The sequence below is a fragment of the Sorex araneus genome, chromosome 1 (assembly GCF_027595985.1).
Source record: "Sorex araneus isolate mSorAra2 chromosome 1, mSorAra2.pri, whole genome shotgun sequence".
NCBI lineage: Eukaryota > Metazoa > Chordata > Mammalia > Eulipotyphla > Soricidae > Sorex > Sorex araneus.
Window position 1 is genome coordinate 435,805,488 of NC_073302.1, and position 9,374 is coordinate 435,814,861.

Genomic DNA, 9,374 nt, shown 5'->3' on the forward strand with positions numbered 1-9,374 from the left:
TCAACAAACAGAGGAGAGCTCAATATTTCCGAAGTGTAGTAACCAATTATGTATGTGCCCATGTAGATGTGGCCAGAGAACCTGACCAGCTAAGCATTTCAGGTGGATGTGTTGCTACCCCGTACGACAACGAGCTTGACTTTTCTTCCCCTTTGTTTTCTCGTGAGCAGAATAAAAAGACTGAACAACATTCCAAAGCTCTCCCAAGCCCTACATTTTGAAAGTCCCTTCCTATGGACATCGTAAACTAAGGCAAAGGCCAGAGACTTTCAGAGAGCTACGAGAGAATGTAATACTAGAAGAAACAGGCACCGCTAATGGGGATTAGCCCTCCTCTTCATAGGGGAAGTCTGGTACTAAGAATATCACACCTGTCTTTACATTTTCACAGCCCTCGGGAAGTGAAATTCCCCCCCCCCCCAGTGCTCTGGCTCAGGCAATTAGGAATGGGTAGAAGCAAGAATCAAACCCAGGCTTTGTAGTTTTGTGTCTTTGCTCTTTACCCCTATGCTGTGTGCCCCATCTTCAGAGGGGGCTGAACCTATGAGGAGCTTCAGCAGTAAAGTTCTGTGAGATCCAAGTATGTCTGCTGGTATCTGGTGTGCAGGAATACTGTACAGTTTCCTAATTGCTCTGTATACTTCCCCATCCACTTCACTAGCATGACTCCCAAGATATTTCTGATATGTTAGCCGTTACCTAAAGCTCTTCCAAGGAAGTTATTTTGGTCCCATTCCAATACCTCTTAACTGATTTTCAAGGGCACATCAGTGCGCAATTAGTCAACCTTGACCCCTTTCCCTTCATACTGCCCAGATGGTTCCACACTGAACTTTTCTATTCACAAGTCCCAAATGCTCTTTGCTCTGTTTCCATCTATGCATAGATGGGTCAGCTCCCTCCTTTTCCATCCCTCCCCCCCTCAAACAAACACACAAACACACACACACACACACACTATTTGCCTTATCTTTCTGGCTTGAGATGAATGCGCCATTGAACCATTATACTAAACTTTGACCACTGTGACCCTTAGCCACTTGTCTATCTTTGCTCTCCACATGTACGAAGAGGCTATTCTTTATGCCATGTCCCCAATAAGATGCATAAAAATTGCATATAATGTAGACCTCCATTTTATTTTCCAAAAAAAGAAATACAGATGGTTTTGAACATATAATCATACTGTCAAATTCACTCATTAGGAAAGAAAATAAATTTTAAACTATAATAAGATGCCACTTTACAGAATAAACAGTTTTAATGACAGATGGTCTTGATGAGGGGGTAGAAAAACCCACATTTTCTCAAATTGTTGGTACAGTTTCATTGACACAGTCTCTGGTGGTGAGTGTGGTTATAGCTATCAATAGTATTAAGAGGCCAGAGAGATAGATAGCAGTTAGGGCACAGGGCCAACCCAGGTTCAATCTCCAGCATCCCACATAGCCTTTAGCCCCTCCAGAAGGATCCCTCAGCACAGAGCTAGGAGTTAGCTCTGATCATGGATGTGGTCCAAAAGTCCCCCCCCGAAAAAAAATCTCTTGTATCACTTGTATCATTTGTATCACTTGTAAAAAAAAATAATATCAATAAATATCTGAAATGCGCAGGCTTATTAACCTAGTAATTTCACTTTTAAAAGTTTTCCTCTCACACTTGTATATAAGGTTTTAAGACTGGAACTAATCTAAATACTTATTAATATAGAATTAACTACCCATAATGTCTAATTGTCTAGTATGCCTATTATAGTATGCTTAATATACCTATTGATATGGACTAATTAGTTATATTTATTCAAACCACAAAATTTCTGCAGCCATGTGTAAAATGTAGTAATATAAGATGTTAATAAAATTAATTAACTAGAAAAGAAAAGTAGGGTTCAGATTATAGGGCATACTATGATTTCCATTAAAAGAGCTATAGCTCTAATATTTGAGGGATGAAGCAGAAGAAAATGGGTGGCACAGGTCAAGCTGAGCAGTCCTAAAGAGAATCTCATGTTTTGCCTTATTAAATCAATAAATACTCACAGGAGACAGGATATTTCCCATGTTAAAAGGAAAGCCAGCTGGACCTATCAGGTTTGTATTTGCATGTTAAGAAAATGTGACAAGAGAAGGTGAACAGCTAAACAAAGAAGAATAAGAGAAATGGTCATTGAATATGCACCCAAATTTAGAGGTGGGGTTAACTGGGAAACACTATACCTGAGAAATACAAATAATTTCTGCATATGAAAAATAAATCTTTGTTATGGGGTGGCCTTCTGAGAAGTTACTTAAAATACCAGCTAACATCTTAGACCATTTATTTTCCTTTTTGTTTCCAATGGTCACTAAGCAACCTTATAACTATTCATTCAACTTCTTAGTTACCTTGACACTAAAAAGTAGAATCCTTGGAAATGGGTCAAAGACATTCCAATCACAGGAAAGGAAGTTGACCTGAAGGTATGAAAATGCATCTTGTATAATTTTGAAAAGCATTAGTACATAATTAAGAAAATGAACTTCTGTGTGGATACTATAACATCTTGCTTTGGGACCTCAAGCTGACTTCACAGAAACTGTGCATCTTATAGTAAACCCCATAGTAAAACCCTTTTAGTGAACCTCTTACCTCCTCTTCCTCTTTTTAATTACTGTGTATTATGAAACAGGGATCATCCCCTGAAATTCTAGGCCTACTTTTTTTAAAGCATAAAAAAAATTTTTTGCCATACCTGGTAGTGCTCAGGGCTTGTTCCTGGCTCTGTGACCAGGAATCTCTCCTGGCAGTGCTCAGGATTCCATGTGTATTGCCAGAGATTGAACCATGGTTGGCCACATGCAAAGCAAGCATCTTAACCTTTATAATAGCTCTTCTGCCCCAAAAGCATAAATTTTTAAAGAAAAAACAATTTTGAGAGTTTTCATAAAACCGCAAGACAAGAAATGAAGAGAACATCATAGCTAGCATTTTTATAAATATATGTGGTAATCAGGAATTTCCAGAAAATAGCACCAAATAATGTTTTTTTAAAGAAAGCAAATAGCCATAAAGGCTGGGGAGTGGGAGAGGGCTGGGAGGGAAACTGGGACATTGGTGGTGTTAAATGTCCCCTGCTGTAGGAACCAGTGTTGGAACATTGTATGACTAAAACCCAATCTTTATAACCACGTATGCCATGGTAATTCAATTAAAAATTAATTAATATAAAAAGTAAAAAGCAAATAGCACATATGAATATGCAGTGTATTAAGCACATATAAATACGCAGTGTATAAGATCTTGGGTGTTTATAAACCAGCATACAAATAATAGAGTTTTTGAAAGCATCACTATTCAAGGAGAGAAGAAAAGGAAGTTTCAAGAATTGAGCTGATGTGTATGGTTATTTACTCCTATGTCCAAATACTTCTTTTTTTCAGAGGTAAGAAACAAACCCAGAGTCTCTCACACACAAGACAGAAGACAAATACCCTTCCACTGAGCCACATTTCCACCCTGCTTCCTAGTCTTTATACTTGCTACTTTAGCTGCCTGGAATGCTCTGTCTTAGAGACTCTCAAGATTTCTCAGTTCACAGAACCTTGACTGTCTCCGTAATTAATTTTTTTCCCTGGCACCTCTAAGCCAAAAAAGATCTTCATATTTATGTTCATTAGGTAGTTAGGTGCTAACAATTTAATAAGCATTGTGTCTTAACAACTTCAGAAGCTGTTTTTTAAAAATAATACACGTAAATTGAAAGAAAAAAAACTGATGCTTGTATTTCATGAGTAAGTAATGGGTAGGAAAGAGCATCAAACTATGGGATCATGTTAGACTCCACCATCCTCATTTCCTGTTCCACACTGATTTTCATTTGGTATTTCTTCTTATCAGCACAACCACTGAAAACCCAGATTTGCAAGAGAACATCACTGAAAGAATATAGTCTGAATTGCTGAAACTGTCAACTCCCTTAAGCTAAGAAGTTTGCATGGGGTTTAGTAGAAGTTGATTTGAGTATCCTTCCTTTCCTTCAAAAGTCGTAAAATATACAGCAGGTCCCCTGTGAATTCACTACAGAGGTTGAGCACCTCACGCATAACTTAGGAATAGTGGATCTACTCCCCAAAGTTCTGAACAGTGTTTGCTTTTGCCTGGGTTCTCTAAACAACAGATTTCAAGACAAAGCTTCACAAGTCAAGACTTTTAGGAACTTGTGGGGCCAGGCATGATGAAGATGAAACAGCAGAGTGAGACAGAAAAAAACGTATTAAAAAATCTCAAGCTGGTGAGCTGGAGAGACAGAACAATGGATAGGGCACTTGCCTTGAGTGTGGCCAACTTGGGTTCGAGCCCTGATGTTACATATGGTCCCCCATGCATAGTCTGGAGTTATTTCATGAGTGAAGAGCTAGGAGTAATCCCTGAGCATTGCTGGATGGGGCCAAAAAAGCAAAACAAAATAAAAACTCAAAGTGATGAGATATGAGATACCACATCTTCCCAAATAAACACTCCAGGTCACCAGAAGTTTGTATAGACAGCACTGACAGCGTGGCTATTGCAGAAAACATTCTACAGGAGAAGCAAAACATCTGTGCTTGCTTCTTCTTCTCTCAGTGGTTGAGGTTTTTCTCTTAAGCAATTATCTCGCCTTTTCAGGTTTTATGAAACCGGAAAATACTCTCCGTCTTTATGCCAATCTCTGGTGAATCCAGATTCCTGCCTCACGGAGGACCCACCATTCCTTTCTAGAAGTGATAGGAAGAATCTCTAATGACAGAGACAGGTGAGGTCTGAATACAAGATGCTGACTCTCTGCCAGTAGTATCTCAGTGGAGGTTATCCAGCCCTCCTGGACAGAAGTTGATTGAATTGGTAGAAGGTATGAGGCAATGGCAGTGGTATGGTATACTAATAGGAATTGGTAGGGATTCATTAGCAGAGGCAGTCTGTAACCTAGATTTAACTAAAAATGGAGCTTTCTTAGCTCTAAGTTAAAAGGGGTCTTTAACTCACCCACTCTCACCTTTCACCCATGTAGCATCCCTCACTATGACCCTTTTTTAGCTTTGAGCCACTGGAAGCACGGGCGAGATGTTTTTTTCCAAAACAGTCATTGTGAAGAGGCTCTATCCGAAGATTCTTCCCATTTTTCATGATTACTCTTTAGTCTAATGGTGGTTCCTTCAAAATTAACAAAATTGAACATGTTCCTGTATTGAGCAGCTGGTTTGGAAGTCACATGGAAGGAAGTAGCATTTATATCCATCAAATGTCCTCTTGCTGTGTCCAGACCATCATCCATCCACCCATCCAGGATCTGAGGTCTATCTTTTTTTTCCATTCACAATCATTGTTGGTCCCTTACTGAGAGTGGGCCTGATCTGCAGTATACTACGAAGTCATTGATAAATTTTTTGTGAAGGACAAGGCTGGGACCTGTAGTATACTTCTAGGAGCCAATGGATAGTCTCTTATTTTACAGGCAGTTATTAAATAGCAAAATTAATATACACAATTCCAAGCACATTGATCAGTGAGAAACAGAAGACCCTGCTCTCTTTGAGCTAAACATTCTAGTGTTTCATTAATCAATAACTTTTGTATATAATATTATCCAAATTTAAATATTGTGTTGGACTTTTGTTAAATCCACATTTCTCTATTTGTGTACACACTTCCACAGAGTTATCTCCAATACTTTATTTCCCTTGCATTTCCCCAATGTATCAACAATAAACCCTAGCAAAGAAAATGAGACTGGTCTAATGGGACTTTTTAATTAGTCTTTCCCAATTATAAGGGATCATATATTTACCTTTCAACATATTGCAAACACTTCTTGAGCTTCCTGTGTAGAAACTGCACCAAGCATATCAAAATGGATATAATTCAATAACTTCTCCAAAGGAGTTGACTGTTTACTCAGTTTACTTACAACAAATGAAAGCCAACTTGCTATTTTCAATTATAATAAATCATGTGGCAGATAATAACTTTTTCACTTAAAAGCCACTCCTGTCCGCTTTCTCTAGCATTTTTCTCAACAGAAATGAAAGATAAAATACTCTTTTTTCCCAAACTTCCCTGCAGTGAAGTGTAACTCTGTGACCTGATTCTAAACAATGAAATAGAAGCCAAAATAACCAGATGGGGCTTCTGTGGAAGTGTTTTATTAGTAGAGAAAGGCAATATGCCCCTTCAGTCCTTTGTCCTTCTTTCCTCTTCCTACCTGAGAGGCAGTTCAATGCCTAGAGGTGAAATAGCCATCTTGCCACCATGAAGACAAAACCCATTTACCGAGGCTAGATAGATGTAATGGTCTTGGTCCTTAGTGACTTCCTTGAGCATTTGCCAGCACTGGACAGCTTGCCTACCACTAGACATTTTATTACCAGAGAAAATTAAACTCCAATCTGTTAAAGTCACTGTTGGTTGCATTTATTTTTCATTTGCTTGCAGCCAAATACATTCTTAAATATTAATTGGTACAAATGAGTTCAGAAAACAATTAATATGTTGGCTGAAATATTCATAATAACCTAAATAAACAGGGCTAGTTGGACTATGCTCCTAATTTCCAAAATTAGCTATGAAATTAATAATGTGTCTATAGCATTCTACATCTAGAAGTTGATCTTAAAAGTAAAAATCCTAAGAAGAGTCTAAGTAATAGGAGACATTTGTTGTATAATGAGAGACAGATCTAAGCAGATCAACACTAGGAAAGTAATTTATTTAAAGTTTCCATTGATGAAATATTATCCAGCCCTTGTAAAGTTTGTTATGGGTCCATGTAAAAATAGAACCAATTACTTTGGGAGGTAGAGGGAGGGGTTGGGCCATACCTGGATGTTCTCAAGACTTACTCCTGGCACTGTACTCAGGCAAAACTCTAGATGGTGTTCAGTGGACCATATACTGTGCCAGGTATCAAACCCGGGTCAGCCATATGCAAGGCAAACACCCTACCCACTGTACTATCTCTCTGGCCCCAAATTGCTTTTGGTGTATCACATAAAAACATCTAGGATATAAAGTTGAGTGACTAACATTAAAATTATTTTTAAAGGAATGTACAAATAGGTAATTTATTTTCATGAGAGACTTTTAATTCTTAATATCTCTCTTACAGGTGTAAAAGATTTTATGTATTAATATATTAAATAATTTATTAAATAAGTTCATTAAATAATAAATTACCAATAAATTTCAAATCAAGTAGTTCACGATCATGAAATCCCATTGATCATCGATTTCTCGAGCGTGCTCAGTAACCTCTCCATTCGTCCTTTCCCTGAGATCTTAGAAGTCTCTCTTGGCTGGGCCCTCCCAGTGATGTCGCACTGGGGGCTCTTTCAGGGTCAGGGGAATGGGATCCAGCTTGTTACTGGATTTAGCATATGAATACACCATGGAAAGCTTGCAAGGCTGTCCTATGTGGGCAGGAAACTCTCAGAAGCTTGCCAGTTTCTCCCAGAGGGAGAAGTAGGCTACAAGATATCTGGGAGCTCACTTTTCAGTCTCTGGATGTTGGCCATTGAAAGGATTACACACACCTGGGTTCCTCTGCCAGTACCTTCATGCGTGAGGCCCATTCGAACGTGTGGAGAGGGGCCTCAAGCATGGCTGTAGCTAGGTTCCGATGGTCTTCGGCCGCCGGGAGCTCTGCTCGGGGTGGGGAGGGAAGCTGGAGCCCATCCCCTCCGAGGGGCCTCGGGGAAGATAAGTAGTTATAAAAATAAAATAATGTTTTGAAATATATATATTGTGTTCCTTCTAGGGACAGAGATATATAATAGAAATTTGTTTTGTTTCCTTTGCATACCATGGGTAATAAAAAGAGTATGTTATAACTATTTGAGAATACTTTTAGTATTATAATGACTTAGTATTATAATTTATAAGAACTTAAGTACTTTCCAACAACTCTATCCATTAATACCATCATCAAATTGGTGGTTGGCGTGGCCCTCAAATAAAACAAAACAAAAGGCCAAAAGGTAAAAGCAACCCGGGTAGTCACCAAAATCTGGTATATAAATGCAAAGGAACACTAGTCAGCATTTAACAGGGAGAAAATCCTGGTCCTATCTCCAAGCTGGGTGAATAGAGAGGACATTGTGCTAGATAAAATATATCCCAAAGAGAAACAAGCAGGATTTTAAACATCCCACTTAAATCCACAGAAACTCAGAGCAGAGTGGTGGTTATGAGACTGTGGGGGAGGGAACAAGATGCAGTTGTTTAGGGAGTACAGAGTTTCTCTTGGAAATGATCTGAAGACTGCACAGCAGTGATGAATATACTTACCACTTCTTATAAAAAAAATAGAAAAATCTAATTTATGCTCCATGCCTTTTGTTTGTTCTTTGCAACAATAAGAAACAGTACTTGCCTATAGAAAACCTTTGAAACAAGGGGCAAGAAACTAAGACCTGAGGGGACCCTGTGAGTGCTGAGTGGCAAAGGTAAGTGCCCATCCTGCCCGGCAAGTATGAGGCACTGCCCCTTCTGCACCAGTGCAATCCCAGAAGCTCTGCTATTTGGGAGTTTGGAATTCCTGGTGCCACCACCAGCGTCTTCTGTCATGTTCCACAGCCACCTATGTGCAGATCCACAGCTCAGCAAGTGCGTGCTAACATGTGCAACCCCCAGTTATGCCAGGCAACCCCTGGTTATCCCCATGACAACAGAGAGAGAGAAGTAGTAGGATTTTGTGTGTGTGTGTGTGTGTGTCCCCACACACAATTAAATTTTGCAGTGGGGGTTAAAGTCACACTGACCACCAATTATTGTCATCTATTTTTGACTTCTTGTTTCAGGTCATAAGCACGAAGGAAAAAAATTCTTCTAAGGAGATGGGGCCAAAGGAGCAGGAGCTGGGCAGGGACAACTGCAAATGAGGGAAAGAAATAATTTCTTGATGGAGAATCTAAATGGGGATGCCAACCCCTGCATCAGGCTTGGGGACATTGGAGCTTGCTCTTTCCTCGTCATTAATCAGAAAGAATGCCAGAATTACAGGGTGGGATGACTTGCCAAAGAGTTTTCCATTCTCTGCCTCTCTGAGATGATGCCGATTGGAGAGAGAAAAGTTCCCTGAGGACAAATGCGCTGTTCTTGTGTTTACTTGTTGTAGAAAACAGTGTTCAGAGGGTCTGCATTAGCTCCTGTGGTTCTAGTCCCGTGGTGACAGTACAGGGCGATCAGCAAGACGCTTCCAGGCCAGTCTTCCTTTATGGAGTCAAACTTGGAACCTTTATACTTCTCCGTCCCTTTTAAGTCACTTGGCTCTTCCATTGTACTGCAGTCACTGAAACTTCCTGGGCCACCATTGCTTCCTGGGCCTCCAAGCTGCACAGTGAGCTTGGAAGCATTTCCTAAGA